The 23,439-nt window shown below is 36.2% G+C and overlaps 1 pseudogene across 1 annotated transcript; it reads right to left on the minus strand.

Annotated features, from left to right (window-relative positions):
* Window positions 1-467: 467 nt before the first annotated feature.
* On the minus strand, window positions 468-23,386 carry LOC309410718 (translocating chain-associated membrane protein 1-like; annotated as a pseudogene). Its single transcript has 12 exons — window positions 23,354-23,386; window positions 16,219-16,329; window positions 15,151-15,271; window positions 15,011-15,065; window positions 14,148-14,232; window positions 13,747-13,817; window positions 13,562-13,666; window positions 12,704-12,842; window positions 11,767-11,869; window positions 2,570-2,621; window positions 1,967-2,079; window positions 468-956 (listed from the first exon to the last, which is right to left on the minus strand). The product of its transcript is annotated as a translocating chain-associated membrane protein 1-like (transcript).
* Between the last annotated feature and the right edge of the window lie 53 nt (window positions 23,387-23,439).

Raw genomic sequence — 23,439 nt, forward strand, 5'->3', positions numbered from 1 at the left:
TCCGCCCAAACTCACACTACTTCGCTGTGCATCACACAGCGATAACAGGAAGCCTTCAGCTCAACACAGTAGTTCCCCAGCGCTGCCTCAGGAATGCCCCCTTCTAACTATACTCAGCCCTAAAGTTACAATGGTTAAAAAGAGGTAAAGGCATTTACACACTGCCCTGGGAATTCCCTCACGCCCAGCCCTGGGATTACTCCTCACACACAGCCCGTCCACGCTCCCCTTCCTCCTCCCCTCCGGGAGACACATCCATATTGGGGAGGGGGGCGAGAGGGAGAGAAAAGAGCCGCCCCTCAGGGCCAGCCCCAAGCTGCTCTCTTCCCCGGCAAGGGGCAGCCCTCCCTCCCCCATCCCCGTCCCACACCAGCGCCAGAAGCAGGGGAACAAGAACTAGAACTCTCCTCCCTCCACTCGTTATTCCCTCCCTCCAAACCCCACTCACCTGGGAAAGGAGCCAAAGCTCAGCTACGTCTCTTTCTCCCCGTCTCCCCCACACTCAGCCTCTCGCCGCCATTTTCCTCGCTGCCTAGATTTAAATAGGAACCAGCCTCCCCGAGAGGAGCCACCAGGCAGCGCGAGGTATTGTGGGACCTGTAGTACAGCCCCGCGCGGATGCTCATGGGACCCGCGCCCCCCTTCTCCTCCGCTGCGCGGGGCACCACGGTACTTGTAGTACCTGTGTCCTGAGCCACCGCTCCCAGCGGCCCTTGCGGCCACCGCCCAATCCGGGCGGCGCAGGGCCCCGCCCCTTTTCTCGCGGCGCAGCCCGGTGGGTGGGAGGCGGCGCTCGCAGGCGGGCGCGTGCTTCTCGGTGTCGCCGCTGCTTTCCCCAGAGGGACAGTCCCAAACGGGGGCGCGGAAGCGGTCCCGTGGGAAGCTTCTCGTGCCAGGCCCCGCCGCCCGTAGAGGTTAAAGGCGAGGCTGGCACGCACCGTGCCCGGTATCAAGCGCTGCAGCAGTGACCAGCCCACAGAGGCACAGCAATGCAGGATTTAATAAAAAGCGTTTTACAGGCACGAAGGTATCCACCCTCCACACAGCACTCAATCACAACACTGAGGTGGAAGTTACAGCTCAGTGATGTTTGTGAAGTATGTGCAACACCAAGCACCGTTTTTTCCATTTTAATAAAAAGAAAAGACACTTCTATTGAAGTGAATGTTTAATGAAACGCAAACAGGTTGGGATAGAAGTTAAAAAGAACATAATCAGCTTCAGTTACTCCCTATGTCGCGTACGTGTCAAAGATGTTTTCAAAATAACTTACAATAGCAGTCCGCTCGTCATCTGTAAAAAAGCAAGGCAAGGATACGAAGGACTGGGGTCTTACAGAATATAACCTTCCTGTGCCATGGTTTGCTTGCATAAATACTATTTTCATAAACTCTTTTAGAACACGTGTTTAAAACTTTGCAGACCAAAACAGGGTGTGTGGAGAACACGGGATACCCCAGTTTGAGGTACTCATAAAGCAGCCATATAAAAATGTTCAATTTATTTTGAAAATGTATGAAGTGTGAAATAATGAAAATGCATGGACTTAAGCCCTGCCAAGCTATTCATACAGAGATCATTACAGGACCATAGCCACAATTAGTATTCAAGACGGACAGACAAATAACACCATTAAGTACACCTTCCAGTAATTACCAAATAAATAACAAAATACATCAAACTAGTGTTGGGCACCTACGAGCAAGTTACCGGTACAACATAAGCCTTTAGCTCCTTCTGAAACAAGCGTTATAAACTAAAAAAATCCAGAGATAAAAGAAATTCAAATATGTCAAGTTATGGAAAAACAAGCTCCATCTTAGCTTTTACTTTGCAGTTATACTACACAAAAACTTACCAATTATAAATGACTGTGTGTACTTATGAAATCAGTTTAACCAACTGGTAGAGACAGATTCCTTATCATGTTACCACAACAGAAAAAGAGTTCAGTTTGTTAGGGTACCTTAAGAGGGATGAGGACCTGTTGCATTTCCTGAAACAGTGAGGTCTGCTGTTTAACTATTCCTCTGCTTCCATTCCAGGTGATCTTCTTCTGCAGGTTGTTCTCTTCTTCCACTATGAATTGTAACAGAGCATTTATTAGGGCAAAAACAAAGGAGGTATGCAGGGGGGAATATGTTAATGAAGGGCAGCGGTAACACTGGACTTTAGTTATGTTGTGGGGTTTTTTTATTTGGGCAGACTGCAGGTTATTAATATTTCTTCCATTTAGACCATAAGGCCTTCAAATTTTCCATACGTTGCATCTCTGACACCTTAGACTCAAGACTGAAACAGAACTTCAAGTGTCAACAGAGTACAAGTATTGTGTATCTTTTTCCCCTTTAACCTTTGGTCTCTGTTACAGCAATTATAAACAGGTAACTTCAAAATAAGCTCTGACTTTCTATAATGACGGATACAGCGATAAAATGTTTTCATTATTCATTGATATGTGATGCTCTACAAAAATTAATAGGACATCCCCCTCCCAAGTTTTTATACTTGTCCTTATAGCTGATCATAGTAAATGTAGCTGTAGAACTGTAACATTTAACATTTTTACCTATTTGCTCCACCTGCTGGTGCATATTCCTTTTAAAGCAGTCGTTAGAAGCCTAAATGCATTAAAAATTTGGCCAAAGATGTACATGAAAGACACACTTGACTGTAAGCTGAACTTATGTAATGTACTAATTAAATCCAATCTGATCCCAACATTTTCTCAGTCAAAAATGGCCAGTGGAAATAGAGACTTAGGGAAACATGACCCATAGTTCACTTTTTGGACACTGCCATTCATTTTTATTGTGATGACAATCCAGTCAGTAATCATTTTCCATCCTCTATTATTTTTCTCCAAAAAACTTTTTCTCTTCCATATGGGCATCTCTCTACATAACTGATTTGCCTCCTCTATTTTACAAGATCAGACTAATTGTCCGAACAGAAAATACGAGAAACATCACATTTCTTCAGCCCGTTTAAGTGTTCTCTGCTCAGAAACAGAAAAAAACTATAATCAACAAGCACTTGTTTTACCCAAGCTTAGATTTCTTTCCATTCCATGTTCTGATAGGATTTATTTATCTTTTAAAATGTTTTGCAAGGAAATAGTAACAACATCACCATTAAAAACAAACAAACAAAAAACAAAACCAAAAAACCCAACCATCATTTCTAGGCTATGACATTCTCCAATAATACTCCGGGCTTTCCATCCCTTCTCGCCTTCCCAAATTAGAAACAGACAACACAAAAGAAAATAACCCTCTCTGCTCCCCCAAACCTAAACCTCCCCCACCAAAATCTTTGGTATTGGATTTTTTTACCATTCATAAAGAAATTTTATTTTTGGGTTCCCTGAGCTAAGCAGGTTAGCAAGAACTACGGTTTGTCACATTACCACCAGGTTTTCTGGGGCTGAACTGGCACTTTCTGATGACTGCAAAAATTTTATCTTGGCTTTAACTTCTGTCTTATTATTTTCTTTTTCTTTTTTTTTTTCTTTTTATTTTTCTTTTCTTCTGTACACTAACTGATGGTTTGCAGCAGATTGGTTGCAGACTGCTTGACTAGAGTTGGCAGGAATATCTAGTGTACAAAAGACCCTGAAATTGCCATATAGGCATAACAGGGACTGAAGAAGAAAAATTGTTCTGGCATTGAATCAGCAGCAAAGTAAACCAACAGTGATAGGAAATGGGTAAAAGTGTTGAAAAACTGGAGGTTTTGTTTGTTTGTTTGTTTTAAATAAATCCAAAGTAATTCGATATCTTCTTCCTAGACTAGCAATCCAGTTTGTGTGGCTGATCTGCCTGACTAGTCTACTAAGAGTAACTTGTTTTGCATAATAATGAAACAGATTATTTAATGGCAACAACGGAAATATTTAAAAAAATGGAGTAAAATGAGATTTACCAGAAATACATCATTAGAAAACAATTTTTCTTTCCTTTTTTTTTAAGTGGATAAAGTTTTCTTTAGCCATATCTTACAAGTGAATAATCAGAACATTACATACACTGAAAACATGGCTCTTGTGCTATGGATTATTGATTATACAATAAACGATAATAAATCCTTACGTAAAAAGAGTGTAAAACAAAACATATACAGCAAACTGTAGTGTTTCAGCAAAATAATTTATGATACTTTCAGCAGCCTTTCATTAAACCATAATTTTAGCTTATACAGTGACTAAATTATGTTTATATTAATTAATTTTTCATAATGCGTTTTTAAATATCACATTTCAACACTAATTGTTTAACCAGAAAAAAGACAGACAAATCAATTAACTGAAACAAAAATATATCTTAAGGGGAATTAAAAACAAACCGGTATATTTGTTGCAATCAGACAGTCACACACTAAATGTAACCTGAAGTAAGTTGCTGGTTTCACTGAAAGAGTAACTGTATATAAGAATTTCAGGGCATAACTGTAACAAATAAATGTTACAGCAATATTAGTTGGTAAACTTTTCTCTCTTGCTCATGGTCAGTAAATTCATACGCTCGGTTCCAACTGCTGATGCATAAAGCTAAGCTCTAAAATTTCATAGTTTACAATATCAGTGTTGTTTTATCTATTTCTTACCACAACAAAATTCTAGTAGTTAAAAAGTCAACATTCATATGGTTTAAGAAAGGCAGTACATATGTGCTTTTAATTTTAGTAGACACAGCAGCCCATTTTAAGAAACAAATATAGATGAAACATTGCCTCTTCCATCCCAATTAATGTATCCAAAAAACCCATAATTAATCATTTACCAAAAATTATGTAGTATTCAACCAGACTAAGCATTTAGAAATGCTAGCATTTTTCAGAACTTGCTTAGAACTCCATCTTCCAGACAACATCCTGCATTTTTAGAACTTACTCTGAATTATTTCTTTTTTTGGTTGACTGGAACAGTTGCAGGAGCAACACTATTGTCCACATCATTATGCCACCACACAACCTCCACTCTATTCCAACTCAAAACCTCAGTAAGAAGAGAATGTAAAATATATCGGCTAAAGAAGGTTTCTTGTTACTCTGCTTTTAAAACCAAGGCTATCTGTTCATTCATATTACACAGGTTAAAAACAGATACACAGATTTGTAACGTAAGCTCTTCCGCACAGCCCAAAAGATGTCCTTCTTTAAAAGGACATTCAGGATATAAAACAGCTCTTACAGGAGTTTTCCAACTCTAGGAGGAAAGGAAGATTAAAAGTAAGGGAACCTAATTTTGGTTTCCCGAAGTAGATGCACGGTAATATTTTATATTTTGATGTGCACATGACCACTTGCAAAGGACCTCTGACATATGAATTAAGTTTACAATTAGATTGTGACAGGATACAACATATAGTTGCTCTGAAAGTCATATGATTTACATAAATTTAAACCTTCAAATAAATGTAAAAAGAGCTTAATAGGATCACTTATTACAATATTACATCACTAGGCAACATGCCTCAACATCTGTCCCAACAGATTTTATGCAACTTCAGCAAAGGCTACATGGTTGAAACAGGAAGAAATCAGTGCCTAATTTGATTGTTACTTACTTCACATGACATTCATAATATTGAAAAAAAAAGTTAAAAATACAATCAGCTTAGTTCTAAAAAAAAAAAAACGAACACCCTGTCAAAGCTATATTTAAACAACAACAACAACATCTCAGCCAAACAAAAAATCCATAAGACAAACCCCACCAAACACAACCCTAACATGCTGCCATCTTTACCCCAGACCTCAAGCGTAGGCTCACTTGTCTGTCTCATGGCACTTAGGACTTGTGTTTCTAAGGCTTTTGAAAGATCCTCTGTGACAAACGTGACTTTGCAGCACTCTTGTTACCCTTGGCTTAGATTTGGCTTTAATTAGGTCTCATTTGGCTAAGCACTTCTGCATGAAAATTCTGCTGTGCATTTTGTTCAATTGTCTTCATAATGAGATGCCTGGTTTGACCTTGGGTATTGCTATGACATGAGGGGTTTAGAATTGGTTTAAGCATTTGGTTAAAGAAAATTCATTTCAAAGACATTAGACATTTTTGGCAATGTTTCTGAAAGCTGCAGTTCAAAAGAAATTATCAAGCACTTGGGAATTCGTAGTTGATTACTTATGTCTCACATCTTCCCTACAAAATATTGTGCTTAACACATGGGAACAACCCCTGAATATGGCAGGTTTTCTAACCATGGAACAAACCAATAAATTTTAATTTAAACAGCAAAAAAGGATGTTAAAGAGTAATTGCAGACATAAGATCAGAATCATCTTAGTCTTGTAAATTTAAAAAACAAAAGTTGCTTAAAATAGACCTAAAGCAAGTACTCCTGTGAATTCATAGTTTTCACGCAAGTTCTACTTTCCTGACTCCTCATTTCCACTCAGTCAGAAGGAAAAAAATGTGACTTTTAAAGAAAAACAAATCATCTGATTTAAATGCAAAGTGGTTGTTCAGCTTTCACACTGTATATTAGAAAGCCAAAGAAAAACAAAAAGCCTAAGAATCACTGCCTCAATTCAGTTTACTTTTAAAAGCATATATGCTTCCTTTTTTGTTAATGAACTACTTGTTACATCAACCTGCTAATTTTCTTTATTTGTAAATTCAATGGAACAATCTTCATATCTGTAAAGTAATTACACTGTGAAATTTGAAGGAACAGTGTTTTAAATAAATTAAAACAGACTTTTTGTTGCAAACAGTTTTCTGAAACATCTTCATAATAACAAGCCCAGCACTAATTTAATGCATTTGGTGTTACTGTAAGTATGTATCCAAATATTTAATATATAGGCAGTGATTTTCAGTTAAAAAAAAAATTTGTAAGGAGGGGATTCTTACATCAAGAATCTCTGTGTATGCATGTGTACATGGAATACAATGCAAGTGTATGTATAGTTACTGTTGTATTTGTATTTCTAAAATAGTAATTTAAATAAACTATCTTTAAAGAAAAAAAAAACCAAACTTCTTTGAAAAGGCCATCATGAGTGTCACACGGTAAGAATATTTAAGAGTGTAATCAGTTTATTCAAGTGGCAGTATTAGGATCATACTTTCTGATAATACCGAAAGAAGAAAAAAATCTTTAAAGTTCAAAATTGTCTAGTTTTATGTGCCTAGAATTGGATACTGGCACCTAAACCACTGTCTGGATTCACTTTTGAAAACCTGATAACTTAGGTGTGCACGAATTGAAATCTAAAGGGACTGTAAGCTTACAGTTGCAGTACACAGCAAAGAAACTGTCTTTGTGAGCAGCATGCTGAGAAATATTTAAAGGCTAAGGAAGTATGCTCAAAAGATGATACTTTTATCGAATGAGGCACTCGTTATTATACAGGTTTATTAGAAATATAAGCAAATATATTCTAGTTCCATGGTAAACATTTTCAGTAGAAATGTATAGGTTTACATGAATTAATGTAATATTCCTACAATCTATTTGTACAGGGAGAAAGTTACGGCAAAGAAGAAAGTGAGCTCATGAAACTTACCTAGCATTGAGATACCAGCCTTAGCTCTTTAAGGATTACTTACAAAAAGACCATTAATCTTTTTTATAATATAATCATATTAATATTAATATTAAAATCATATCCAGATAAAGTGTTCACATAAGAAGCAAATTAATACCTTCATAGACATAAAACCCTTGAGTCAGACTAAAATAAATTATTACTACAGTTTAAGAAAGAAATAAAAAAGCCTTTAGGTTATGCTTGGTAAAACATTCATTGCAATATTGTTTGAGCGCCTTCCTTGAACAATTTGTCAGTAGACTCAGAAGTTTAATTCTTGTCAGTTATAAATTAAAGGCGTGGGGGAAATAATTGAGAAAAAAAACCTGGCATATCATTGCAACCATGAAATACTGGCTCTTTAGAAATATTTGGAAGTTTTGTCTTTTCTTTCAAAAGGGCTAAGATTATACTGCAGATTAATCAGCTGGTTTTTTTCCCCCCCACCCCTGCGCAATGCAGGACAGTACAAACGACTGCAAAATCCAACAGGCAGTCTAGCATTTTTTCCCCAAGGCACATAACTTTCATCTTTACTAAACAATAGTCTCACCTTTATACTAAAAGAAGATTAGTGATGTCCTGCCAGGATTTGACCTCTCTCTAAATCTGCAATTTTTAAAGAGAAATCAGGTATAGAACATTTTTACCAGGCTACTTCAGATATACCCTTTAGTCCATGTAAGATGAATAAAGAAAAAAATTTTATGGAGGTAAGAGTGGGGGGGGACAGACACGGTAAGATCTTTTTGGTACAGAGTTTTTATTTTATAAAAACAAATGCATAGACAGATAACTTAGATTTAGACAGCCCTCTGAAGTGTCTGTAATGCAAATATTACAGAAATGTAATAACTTCTGACCACAGAACCAGAAGTTCAAACTGATTTATCTGTTTTTATTGTTAAAGCTATGTGAAATTTGGAGATGACTACTGGGTTAAGGTAGATCAAAGATGATCTTATCATAAATGTAGGGTTATTAACAAAAACATAACCTGATAGTGTCCATTGAAATAATAAGACATCCAAATAATAGCTCTGCAGTGTCAATTTTAAGTCACAGTCTTCTCTCAAATGTTGTCTTCTGATAATAGCTTGTGTCTCATACTGGGTTTGATTTTCTTATTCTTGGCGATGCTCAACCTTCTAATTTTGCTGCTCCATTAACAAAGGTAGCTGTAATTATAAGTTAAAGTACAGTACAAGCACAGTTTCGTTTCACATAAAAAATACAGAAGTCTGACCCAGGGGGAAAAAAACCCCAACCAACACACAAAAAAAAACACAACACAAAAAAGCTTAAGTATTTGCTTTAGTTGAAATTAATTTGGAGTTAGGTACATAAAATGTTTAAGAACTTTAACTGTACAAAGTTGATAAGAACAGGAATTGGGCAAAAGTTGCTTCTAAGTCTAGTCTCCCATCTCCAGGAATGACAGATGCTTCATGAAGAGTATTAAAACCAGGGCAAATACAGAGTGGTCCTACCAACATCCTTTCTTCCAGGTTCCAGAGGAACCTTAGTGACTTCCTGAGGTCTAACTTGCATTTAGATCATTGTTTTATTAGCTACTGACAGACTGAACCCCCAGGAATTAAATCACAATCCATACTTTTCCAGAAATTACTTCTTACAAATTCTTTGCATTTTATATCCTTCTTGTGATTGTTTTAAAATGCTACTACATGAAGATTGTCTGTTCTTATGTTATGAGAAATAACAAACAGTAATTTGCTATTGACCTGCCCAAAATCACTTAATGTTTTAGAATTCTATGGTGTCTCCTATCAGACATCTTTTGAGCTAGGTGGTAGTAGTCTCTCCCCTTACTGTCATCTTTTTCTGTATCTTTCTGGCAATAGTCTAAGTCTTTTCGGATGGGGTCATTGACATGGCATACAATTTTTGAGATGTAGATAGATGGATTTATACAATGGATGGTAAATTCTAGCTGAGTGGGTGTGTGTTTGTAGGTTTTCTGTTTTGTTTGGGTTTTGTGGTGGTGTTGTTTTTTGGTGTTGTTTTTTTTTTATTATTTTTTTATTTTATTTGCAGCAAGGAATTGAGCTAATATTTGCAGGGAAAAAACCCCCATTGATTTAAAATCTTTCATGAGACAAACGCTAGTTTGAAGTCCATTGTCGCATATGTATAAACTATGTTTCCTTCTCCCTCCCTCCATAATATGCCTTACTTTGAGTAGCTTAGAAATTTATGAATTGCATTGCGAATTAGAAATTTGCCATTTTTTAGTTATTCCATGTTTGTAAGATCTTTCTGCAACTCTCTGCTTTAAGAAATTCAGAATAATTTTGTTCATAGACCTTTTTTACCTCTGAGAGCACAGAAACTTGTTGGGCCCCGTTAGTAAGCTCTCCTCAGAGTGCCAATTGCCCATTCTTATATTTTTAATGATTATTAATTAACTAAGAATTAATCAATGTCTCTCCTTCTGTGACATCTTAGTTTAATCAGGATCTTTGTTTAGTTCTTCTCCTTTACTTCTTAAATCATTTTTACTGATTCCTTAGGATTTTTTTTTCTCTATTATATAACAGTATTACACCAGTAAGGCATGTGCCATCCTAGACAGTCTGCCATTTCACACTTAGTAGCTTTGTCTGTCATTAGCTTAAGAAGATCAGGCCACGGCACGAAGAGAAGCTGCAACAAGACAGATGGAACAAGCCAGTATATGAAGGAGTTATGGTACACTTAGTCCTTTTGCCAATTAAATCTGAACCGGATTATTTTGGCTACATAATTCTCCACACCTAACAACCTCAAATATATATTCTTTTCCTATGCAAGTCACGCCTAACCACTATACAGACACATTAACTGCAAATGAGTCTGAACTCTCATCTTAAGCGCTGGGGGACAAGAGAAGTTTAGTCTACTTGAAGGTAAATAAAGAAATGACTTACAGCTAATGCCTGCAATTAAACTACTGGCCTCAGTGGAACCCAAGGTCTCCTTTAGACTATTTCTACAATTGTGAGTACTTTTGGAATTACAAATAAATAAACTGATAAACAACGTACAACATCTCTCCACATATGCAGTCAGAGAGCTATAAGGCCTGTGCTATTCTTTGTTTTGCTCAATTGAAGGAAACATTAAGTCAAACTACAGCATTACTTCTGCTATTCCAAACTGTAATCATCTTGGGAACTTAAGAAAAAGGCATCTGCAGCTACATTTAGAGCAAAAAGGCTGCTCTGGAATGGTAAGAAAAACAATGTTGTTACGAGCACCATTACTGTCTAGAATCTTCCAATTGATTTCAGCAAATGCTGACTCAGCTAGTAATCTCTGAATGAGAAGAGCTTCAACCCCTCTTAGTAGAAACTAATACATAAAGATCAACTTCAGGAAGCGAGCCAGCCTGTGGTAAAATTGCCAGGAAACTGCATTTTTCAAGGCTCTACCCAAATCTCAGAAGTGATTCCCAATCTTTCATACATAACTCTATGCAGTGTTTTAAATATATGCTAACAAGAATATGAAAATTTCACTTCATAGTGAAAGTCTTCATAACTCCTATATAAATAATTTAATTGATTTAACATTGGAATTTGGAAATTATACAACATCATTTAATTAAAAGCCTTTCTCCATTAGTTGTCCTTTGCCAGCTACTATGACGTTCCTTTGGAGTTCTTTTTCTGCGGGTTTGACGTTCTTTGTGATGTGTCTTTATATAGTAGAACAAACAAACTTAATTTTAGTGATCTGAAACATAATCAAAGCAGAATTTATGAAATACAGTAGGGATTTCAGATTATACCTTTTTTCTGATGTTAAATGAAAAAAAATTTTGGCAGCATTTTAAAAGACTAATTTAAAACAGAAAGAAAACTCTGGAATCATCATTAAGCCCAGCTTCATGAAATATTCTTTGCATTTTGATTAGGAGTTCAGTGAATAATCCTGGAGATTACCCAGGGCTAACTCTTACTACAGTTAACACCCTGTGTGCAGTCCTGTTACCTATATGGAATTAAAGAACATGCCCTAACGTTTGAAGAAACTATAATATTATCTATATTCGCTGCATGTCAAAAGACAGATGGTTTTGCTCTTTTACAGAAAGATACAAGATGATACATCTGGTATAAAAACACTTAGCCTCGAAACAACTTAAAAAAATCTTACACCACTGACCTCCATTTGGTTCCTTTTCTGTTCATTCTTTGTGTTAGGGTTTTTTTTTTTCATTACAATCTGGTTCCTAATGTACTCTCTCCATTTCTTCAGCTGAAAATTTATAAATTTCCACATCATCCAGGCCTGTGTTAGACACACAGCACCCAGGCAGCCAATCCTAAAAAATTTGACATAGTTAGATAAAAGTTTCGGTTAGCCATTAACAGACTGCTATCTTTACGTATTTCATTTTTTCCTCCAAAAATCTACTATGAAGACAATTAAAACCTTCATACCATGGGAAACCAGATGTATCAGAAGGCTTTACCCAAGACAAGGTGTGTCACACACGAAGCAAATGGAAAGCGTATGTAAGTATATTGCTAGAAGCAATCATGTTTATCAAGGAGTTATGACCATAGCTGTCAATGGCCGATAGGAAATTGTGCCACTGAGGCCCCTTCTGCCAAGGAATCTATGAACGAGAAAGCATCAGATTCAAAATCTCTTCCACACACTTGATTACAGGCATTAAGTTATAAGGCTGACTGTTAAAGTGATGAGCTTATGTTGAAAACACAATAAAATTTTAAAATTAACAAGCAAGAATAAAAGATATTTAAAAAAATTTAGGAAGGCACCAAACAAATAATTAATTAAAATATTATGGGTATTAATATTGCCAAATGATACTATGTCCAGTATAGACATGGGGGGGGGGGGGGGGGGAATGTTTAAAGGTATTATCTCAGGCTTTTTGGATAATTATCAGCAATTAATTAGAAAAAAAAGTTTCTTTTTTTGTTTCTTTGTTTCCCATAAAATCTGTTCTACTACTTTTGTGAAAAGAAGATAGAAAACAGAACAAAATTTTCTTTCCCTTAAATACTGAAGATGAAAACTCCACTCAGGGCAATTCTTCAAAACACATTACCATCCTGGATTGTTTTATTAAAAGATATTTTGAAATGCCACATTATACAAAAATTAACGTCCACTAGCCTTGTTATACCTCACAGGGAGTACACTGAAGTCTGTGTCTGCTGCGGAAAAACCTTGATTCTCTACTCTTGCTGGACCAAATCCAAATGCGAGGACAGATAAAGTTAGGGTCAAAAGACGCACCATTACATAAAGCACAAATGGTAAATGTTAAAACAAAATAATGAAATTAATGTGCTTTCTCCTTTTAGTCCATTTCTTTTCAAAAAGTCAAATGTACAAAGAACTTTTCATTAAAATTCTCTCAGCAATGATGAGAAATGTCCACAGAGGGGACCAATAATTACAGAAAAACTTGGTCATCTGCAAACATTCAGTCCTACCTCACTACACAGACTTTTGCCTAGAAAGCACAATGAAGAAAAAAGATGCATGTCAAGTTGATATTCATGCTGTAAGCCATTTACAGGTAATGGCTATAAAGCCAAAAACTGACACTAAAGGTGTAATATACATTTATTAAACAGTTGGAAGATCAAGACAATACATGTAATTTTTAACAGCCAGATGTTTATAGGACAAGAAGAAACGGTAATCAGATAGCTAATAAGTCACAAATGACAATTATTTCACTTTATAGCTAACAGAGAAAGATGCCATCCTGCAGATTTTCAGCATCTAGAGATTTTTACTACAGGATGTAGAATATCATTGTGATGAACGGTTTTAATAAGCTGGCAATATTTAATTTAGAAAATTGGTATTATTATTGCCAATGACAATGACTTGCTTGTGAATTCAAAGCAGGTAATAGTGGACATTAAACAAGTGATGTTTGCTACCTGAGTACTTTTACATACATGCAAATTAATTTATACGCAATTAATAAACAAAGTTCTGAATTTTCATTAATACATGCAGGATTTACCCTTTTTGCTTGTTTTCGTCGTTGAAGTACAAAAGACGCGAGGCATGAAAAATGAGTTCCACTAAATAGTGAGGTACCATCAGAATTAGCCCCAAATGTTGCAAACTATAAAACAGAAAATTTAGTGATTTTAATGAAATTATGAAGAAAATAGATCTATCTATTCAAAATGGACATGCAAATACTTTAATATATAGGCACCAGAGATGAGAGCAGTGTAAAGGCAAATATAATATAGCTGCCTTGGAATATCTTCCTAAAATTAGAGAAATTATAATAAATTCTATTACACTTTAACCATACTGTCAAAAAAAAAAAAAAAAAAAAAAATCGGATCATTCGTTAGGTTTGATTCTTTTTCACGCTACTCTAAATTTCTGGAAAGACTATCTGGACCAAAACCTACAGACCACCTAGACTAAATTAGATAGGAAATGCAAGCAACTAAACTATGTAAGTAGCATATAAATAACTGCATATACAAATCTGAATATATAGGTCTTTAGTTAATATAAACAAAATATTAATATGAATAAATGGAAAGAATAGATATTTAATTAAGTGTACCGACAACTTCTCTCCATACCTTTCGGATCTTTTGGAAGTATAGGTCTGGCAGTGCATGAAGCCAATAGCCTATCTGGTAAATATAGAAGAATTTTACCTGAAAACCAAACAATAATTCAGGTTAAGAAAACACAAGATAATGAGTTTTCAAGCTTTCAACATGAGATAGAAGATTTTATCTCATTATCTTAAATTAATTCATTCTGACTCATTATAGTTTATGATTCCCAAATCACAGGGACCACAAATACAAAACAATTCTGTGGTGACAGTTTTTTGAATTAGCATCCATAATCTTCTTGATAGGAACCTCTGAATGAACTTTTGAGACAGTAGGAAAGAACACACACGTGAACAGTTTCTCCTGTGAGCAGTGGAACTCCCTTCCTAAAAAATACATGTTTCCCCCCTTCCCTTCATCATACTCACCAGGGAATAACCCAGGGGAGGGGCCCAGACAAACAACACAATTTTCTAAGTCATCTTAATTAAAAAAAAGAAGAAAAAAATCAAGCTATAAGTCCTCTCTAATTTGAAAATTCAGTCTCCAACAAACATGCTTCTTTAATGTAAAGCCATTCAGCAGTGCTATTATATATCCCATCTTGCAACCACTTTCACTTTAACTCAGCTACCATGGTTAACGTAAAGAAAGGTAAGAACACATGCAACTGTCTCTTGGGTAGATGTTCCATTCATCAAAATGGTCTTTTGATAAAACAGCTTCCAGTTTTCAAACAGAAGAAAGTGTTTTCATCTAGTTGTCATTCTTATAAGGTACCGATGTCATTTCCTTATTAGTGGTTCCCTAAAATTTGGGGTGGTTAAATATTCAGTGAGTAGAAGGATCAAACTTTTTCCAATTGAAAATGGAACACTTACAGCATATGAGAATGGGCATAATCTTTTCAGAGTGAGGCTGGGTTCATCATGAATTCTTCATAAAGAAAAAGGCCATTGATTTAAGGACCTTCTTAATCCTTTAAGTCTATTGTTAAAATAAGAACAGCAAATAGAGTGACTTACTGCATTCAAAATATTTGCTCCCCATATAAATTAAAAAAAGTAGAAAAATGCTAGCGGTCCTGATTCATTGAATTTGCTGTGCTTTGTTTTTGACAAATGCAGATATCTATTAATTTTCAAGAAACAAAAAGCAGATGTAAGTGTAGTTTATAAAACAAGAAAGCTATTTGGGAGTTAGTGTTCACTCATGATTTTTTTTTCTATTTCTTCTTTTTTCATAAATCTTCCCTTTTTCAATCAAAATACATAGCTCCCACCATTTAAGACCTTGATCGGCACTTTGTATGGCAATTATCTTCAGTAAGTCTTGCCACTACAATAAAGTTCACAGGGAAAATATTCAAATAATGTATTCAGACAAATTTTTCCCCCCAGATCAGAGTCATATTGTTATATTTTTCAAATCTCTTTACACACTTAAAAACCATTTGAGCTTCTGTGGCTCAGATGACCTATTTCCAAATACCTTCTAAAACCATTCAATAATAGATGGTCTTCACAGTGGCTTTAACAAATTCATTTTGCTTTGCAACTGAATTGGTGTAAAAGACCACACAATGAAGTTTGAGCTCCCTCTTTGAGGTGAGCCTCAGCTGACAAACAGAAATTTGCCACTCCAGTAATTTTAATTTTTCATCTTCTGATTGTTTCTTACGAATCTAACACAGCAGCCCTTCTTCACAGATATTTTCAGTAGGGCATGAACATTTAATGTCTGTTTTCTCAGAAAAATATAAGTTATATTGATTGAAAGAAAGATTCAGTAGTTTATATTAATAAATTGAGGAACTATCACTATAAAATATTATAAAATCATTTAGGTTGGAAAAGACCCTTAAGACCGTTGAGTCCAACTGTTAACCTAACACTAACAAGTCCACCACTAAACGAAGGTCTATCTACATTTTTGCCAAAGAACAAAAGGATCAATCATAACAGGGCTTCTCAATGCTAATCCATTCCTTGTACCACGGCCTACATCAACCTTGAAGACAACTGTTAACAACTGATGGCTAAAAATAACATGTTTATAAAAGTAAATTATATCCCAGTAATAAACTTACCTCTAATACGTACTCCTATATTACAGCATGCAGATTAATAGCTACGAGCATGTAGAAGACAACTGCGGCAACGTCTTTTGGACTATGGTCATTCTTATGAAGGAGTACTCTCTACAATTGAAAGAGCGCAGCAGTCACCCTTGTTCTCGGAAATTATGTTAAATTGATACAGGATACTAGTTACAAGTTTTACATTTTTGAAAATTATTTTTTATTGCCAATTAGATAACTTGGAACTTGTTTTCCTTCAATACAATGATATAGTTATAAGCCTAGAACAAACTATTGAGAGCAGTATACATCAAGCTGTAGCTTCAATCCATTTCTTTCAGCTAGGGCACCAAAAAAGGAAAAAAAAGAAAGAAAGAAAAAAAAAAAGACACACCAAAAAACCAAAACCCACACCAATACCCTATTCTCTATACTTTAGTAGAGATCAAAAGAGATTCCATCTTAAGAAGCATGACTGTATGTAGGAAAAAAGAAACTACATAGTGAGGATAGTATACCTAGCAGTTTAACAGATTGGTAAGCAATAACTTCCCCAGAATTAGTAGTATGTTCCTATGAATCAAAAACAAAATTGCCAAAGAAAAGAACATACACCCTGTTACAAAAATACTTCAAGTGTTTGTATTTACTGCGTTTAAGTGTGGGAGAACTTACAAATGAAATTCAGTTAAAAAAAACATGTATCAGGAGCAGCAGACCTAAGGAAGCCTTCTTTTGTAGCAATGTCTCTCCTTTGGCCTACAAACATCCACTACAAAACCTCACTTTTCTTTATTCATATGGAGAAGAATTAACTTGTACTACAACTAATCAAGAGCCACACTCATCCTGATTTACAGGCTAGCCTGTCTAACATTTACCACCTTCTACTATCACTTGAGAGAGAGCATTAATTTGGCTATCTCTTATCTATACAGCCACCACTTTTCAAAAACATCACGGAATTCTGTTATCTTTAAGAATTCTACCCTTTGTCAAACTCTGTGTTGTCCAAATGCAGAACAGCAGAAATATAGACAGACATCAGACAACTTTTTTCCTAAAGGAAAGTAGGTTAGAAGGTGTCAAGACAGCAATAACTGCTTCCTCTAAAATGAATGGTACATTAAGGTCCTAATGCACAAGACAGCCATGTAACTCCAAGTGCCGTATGTCCTATTTTTATGTTTGAAAGCAGCTTCCAATATAATCAATGAACAAGTAATTGCATAGCAAATGCTGTTTCTGCCTGGTCCCTAGCACTGTTTTTCAAAATGGACCTTTACTAGTAATATATTAATTTCTTTCAGAGGGCCAGAGTTGAGTCCTCAAAATTCCTTCCACACCTCCTATTAAAACTAAAGGCAACTATACCTTGTTCATTCCGTTATATGGATGTATATATACACATACATACACACACACATGCATGCACCAAACACTATGAAGAAGTCACATCACAGGCATCTTGGCAACTGACACATGGATTTTACTTTTGTCTCCGCTATAGGAGATTTCCACCTGATGCTGTTCAAACATCAGTAAAACAGAAGTCCACTGACAGTGTACACCTTAAGTGTTCAACATTAAACATCTCAGGAAACATTTGCAAAAAAATGATATATACTCATTACTGCAAGCAAGGTTGATCAATGCATTATTTTGAACACATTAAATGTGGTCAAAGTGCTACATTATTTGGAACAGCCGCAGCACAGAGGTCTCAAGTTTGGAAGTCAAGATTAGAACAAAAGTCATAGATTTTGCCAATTTCTCTGTACCTTAGTCCCCCATCTGGATAATTCTACCACAGTATCTATTTTTTCCAAGACATTGTGCAAATTAATTCCTAGAAAGAATTGGAAGTTACGAACACTATTAAGAAAAGTTAAGTTATCGAATAAGGAAATTTCACTAGCTGCTTCGCATTCTTGTATGTAGTATAGCAGGTACAAAAGATTTTAAAAAGTAAATATTTTTTGTGAAAAAAGAATCACTACTTTGCCCCTTTATTATTCTCAAGTATCTGATGCTGTTGATTCAGTCATGCTTTTAAATAACAACGTGACATTTTTGAAACATAAACCACAAATCCATTACTAATGACATAAGAAATCATGAATAAGCAACAGATATATAGAAGATTACCAAAATATTCTGTTACTTGGTAACTCCTGTTGATCGTATAAAAAACTGGAAAGAATGCATGCCTTTCACATTAAAATGCAAGTTAGTAGCAGTGTTAACTATGGGAAAAATAACCGAGTACTAATCACAAGCAACACAGAAAAGACAAGAATGTTTCAGTGAATACAGTATTAGTTAATCCAAAAGCAGACAGACAAATATGAGAGTTCTACTATATTCAAGTTAAATGAATTGAAGTCTTGAGGGGAACAAAGAGCAATTTTTAATAGCTGAGCTCTTGCATTACAAGAAAAAAAAAACGTATTTGATTTAATAAAGATGATGGTGTACTTGGCTGGGACGTGAAATTCAAAAAGAAACAAGGAAAAAGTATCAGATTTTTCAAACAAGCTAGACTATAAAGACCCTAGACTAGAAGATTATGCCATCAACAAATGTTCTCCCACACATGATTTAAATCAAAGAGGTCCCAAAAGTGTCATTCATCTCCCACAAATGTGGAGGCTTACCTTGTTGCAAATCCTTTAACATTTGCTACATAGGGTCAGGATTTGAATTATGTCTTTTTAGCTAAGGATCAAATTATTCACTGTTCTACTAAATAACATTTTGAAGTGTTTAGAAGTGTAAATGGCTTTTAATTCTTTCAAAAGTTAAAGTACTCTCTGAATTAAATGAGATTGAAAGTTTCACCTAACTTTGCAAGATACTATAAAAAGTGATGTTCTGGCTAAGTGATCATATAAACAGAGTATTCAAAATATCATAGTAGAATTCCAAGATTCATCAATTTCTTGTATGATAAATCAAGCATTTTCTAGAAATTACAGTACACAGTAACCAATGGTATACTTGAACGTAATGTCTTCTCCAGTGACAAAACTAGTTTGTTTAAAAAAAAAAAAAGCAAAACAAACAAAAAACCGCCACCACTTTCAGCCATCCCTACCTCTTCAAAGTCCTCCCATTCCCATGCTGCATTATATTTAGCCTTTAGCTGTCACAATGGAACTGTTTATAATGGAAATTACTGTATGACCCTACAACCAAGAGATAAGAGGTAAATATGTTTGCTTAGCTTAGTTGAAAACACTTCATTATCTTGCTTGCACCACTTCAAAAACAAATAGTTGTGCTGATGTAACTGAAAGAGTGGTGAGCTATAACACAGAGATATCAGTGGAAGGGGAAAAAAACCTCACAAAACTGGTTCCTTGACAGCAAAAAACCTTGCAATATGGAATTACATCCTACACTGCCAATAGCAAATACATTTATTATGGTTGCAAACACTCAGTTATCTAGTTCATAAATCAGAGAAATACAACAGGCATACTCTGAAAACTGACGTAAAAAAAAATAATTCTTGTATCTTTTATGCTTTCTCTTAAACTGATCTTCATAGATATGACTTAAAACAAAGAAATATAACATTAAAAAATGAAAGCTAGTTTCCTCAGTTGTCACACCACCTAATTTCTGAAAGTGTAACAAAGAACATTCAGGATCATATAAAACAAGCAGTAATTTAGTCAGCTACAAAGTAAGCAAGAGGTGCAACAATGCAAAATATGATTCTCTGTAGCAAAAAAACACAGAAGGCAAATCAGTACACTGGGAGTGCACATGTGAAATTAAGCAGTAGAGGAGTCGTAGTACTGAAGAGTACTTTCAAGATTGATTCTCATTAAGGAAAATGAAAGTACCAATTTTTCTGGCATACAAAATTGACTTTCAGACACTGTAGTTCTATGAACAATTTAACCTTTTGTAAGCCACCACTACCATCAAAAGGAGCAATCCTGCCTTTCTCTTTACTGCCAGTTGCTTCTTGTCTGTCCCACACTTGTGCCATCAAAAGTAGTGGTGTGGTGAATTGGACAGGAAAATTATACAAGTTAAAACTGACCCACCAAAACAGGAAGGAGGAGAAAACCCTATTAATCTTGAAACAGATGAATTTCCTAATATACTGCACTGCTCAGATACAGAAGTTCTTTGGTGTGCTTGATGGGAAGAATAAGCAGCCAGGGCATCAACACCAACTCAAAATATTCACGGAGTGAGCGTGAAAAATGCATTGCCCTGCTCCTGGAAAGACAGGGAAAATATAGATAGTTACATAGGTATCAATGTCATCAGAACCTAACTACAACAAACATGCTTGCTTTTAGTAAGTCATCACTCGGGACACACAGCAGCAGCCTCCCTTGTAGAAGGGCATTCAGGCAGACTCCTTCATTAGGGAGGTTTTGTGAGAATAAGCTTTTTTTTTTTAATGCTCTTTGGGAGAAGAGGATGGTAAGAAACTTTGCTAGGGCCCAGCAACCCAGTTTTTCTGTTTGTCTATCAAGCGTACGACATACTACTAAAAGCGTTTCACTCTGCTGGAAGTATGGGAGCCCCATTAAGTGGGGCAAATCATACAGTAAGTACTTGACTGTGAAAAGTGTAATTTACACTTTCTTTAGCTTATTAGTGTATAACCTGTGGTACCATGGGCTAGAACTGGAAATCTGTCATTGACAGATGCATCTGAAATCACAGTAAACATAAAATGCTGTGAAAAGCACTGATTAAAACAAGCAAACAAAAAAGTTGCCCTTCAGTGCTTCAAACTTAAAACCTAAAAATAATTTCACTTTAATACAGAGAGGAAATCAAGACCAAAAGAAAATAGACATAACAGCTGTGTAGGCAAGTTCAGTAACACTTATGAGGCACTCAATAGAAAAAAAAAAAGTCACCAAAATTTACTGGAAAAACACCAGTAGTTTTGTTCATTTGGCAGACTGGATTACCCATTTATAAAGATGGTATAAGACCTAGACAGTGACCAACAGAAATACAGATTTAATTCAAATAACTCCAGTATGCTTTTCTGCAGTGAATGAAGCAGAGGTGTAATACAGTGGTCTAACCTGTTACACAGCACCACTGTTCCTCTGCATAATAAATGAAAGGTATTTCAATCAAAAAAGTAATTTTTGTATCAAAAAGGAGATGCAGATGTTTAAATTATACAAAAATAAATATAATATTCTATATTCAAACAAGCACAATAAAAACAGTCTAGTCAGCATTTGAACTTTTAGAATTATGCTGACTAGAAATGAGACTAGTAATTTGCTAATTACCCTTAGGTGTAACTAATATTAACTCACTCTTTTTCCTCTAAAAGAAATCACCTTCAAAATAATAAAGCTCACCACAGGGGAGCTGCATCATCCCTTCCAATACCTGTAGAGTTACAGAAATATAACTTCTGTGGTGTATACAAAGCCCGAGTTAAGACAAATGGCATTCAGAGATGGAACTCCACAAAACATACTTGTTTTCAAAATGACACAGAGCAATATCTTTTGAGAAGTACCGTATACAAAGATACATGACAAGTTCTATTTGGGATCCCAAACCTTATCCCAGGTGCATTTACTTGCTTTCTTAAAGCCTTTATCACCTGAGTTGCCAAGACCCTAGCTATTTTTTTATCCCAAGACTGAGTTCTGCATTTAATATATTAACTTCTATGACATGCTCCTCCACGGATGACACAACCTATTATATCTCAACACCATGTTTATCCACCATTTAGTAGGAAATTATCTGAGCATCACAACTGCTTTCTCTACTTTATGTCTGTCCAGTATCCTTAATGTTTTCAGAAGTGGGTCAAGATATATTTAAAAAGAGACAGAACATCTACATGTGATTATTTTATCTCAGAATTTAACAGTACTTTTAATTTTAAATGATCTGATTTTTAGTCTTATCCAGCTGATGGGAAATGTTGAAATATTTTGGTAAAGTATTAAGTTGTAGTAACAATAATATTTGCATATATTGTTACTACAATAATATTTCAGTATTTAAGTTGTCTTTCCAGAATTTAAATTCTATTTACCAAGCTTTATCCCATACTCAACACCAACATAAATATTCATATAGCAAAACACACAAGGCTTTTATACCAAAAGTGGAAAGATATGCGTAAGATAGATGCCTAGTCCATCACCCCAGAAGCAACTTGCACATGGAAATAAACTTTATGATAACTTTCAAATACAAAGGCAAAGAAGAAATCTGAAATTAGGCTAAAACTGTCTAATCCCATATTTTTCTTTAGATTATCCAAAGCTATGGACCTGAGATAACGACAGCAATAGACAAAGTAGTGGTGCAAAAAGGTGACCAGCAGTTTTTAACTACCGTCTGGTCAAGTATGCTCAAAACAACAGAGACTGTCTGCAACCCTCTTTATAACATAGTGTTCCTAACCGATTTACGACGGGAACTTTTGAGTAGAGGGGAAATAAAAAAAGAAAAAAGTAAAAAAAAAGTAAACAGATATGAAACGACTCTGCTTTAAACAAGGAGGCTTGAGGAGCTTTATAACTCAGGAGACTGGAAGTGAGCAGAAGGGAGCTTATGGGAGGATGTGAAAGTACATGCAGAGATGAAGGGAAACCGGACGAGAAAAGAAGACAGCAGCGGTCTGACATAAGAAGGTAAGAGAGTGGGCCGCACAGTGTGAGCGGGAGCTGGCAAAGACAGCTCAGTAGAGAAGGCACTGGGGAATGCGTGAGCTGAGGCAGGACAGCGAGAAGTGAAACTTGCTGCGCTCGCCAGATAGCCGAGCCATGGAAAGTAGGGTGGCCGGGCAGGGTGTCACGGACTTAGGCCTGGGGGTAGAGAAGTAACAGGGACACAACTCTGAAGGGAAGGAGGGAAAAGGCAGACGGAGCCGGAGCGGGTGGGGCAAAGCTGCTTGGCAGAGTGGTTGAAGCGAGCGGGAGGGATGTAGCGGGGAAGCTGCAGAGCGGGAAGCTAAGGGCGCGGCGGCTGCCCCACACCAGGACCAGATGCTGCTCGACTCGGCAACCGCCAGCACCCTCACCCCGCCCAGTACCTCAAACACGAAACCCAGCAGGAGACCCATCACCAGGCAGGATGCGGCATTCGCACGGTTCTGAACGACGAACTCGTGGCTTCACACCGCCGGGCTCTTGTTTTTCCTGCGGATCCCCATGGCGGTGACAGCTCCCAAGCCCGGGCAGCCCTGTCGAGGAGACCGATACCCCA

The sequence above is a fragment of the Phaethon aethereus genome (assembly GCF_964289735.1).
Source record: "Phaethon aethereus genome assembly, chromosome: 16".
NCBI classification, from domain to species: domain Eukaryota; kingdom Metazoa; phylum Chordata; class Aves; order Phaethontiformes; family Phaethontidae; genus Phaethon; species Phaethon aethereus.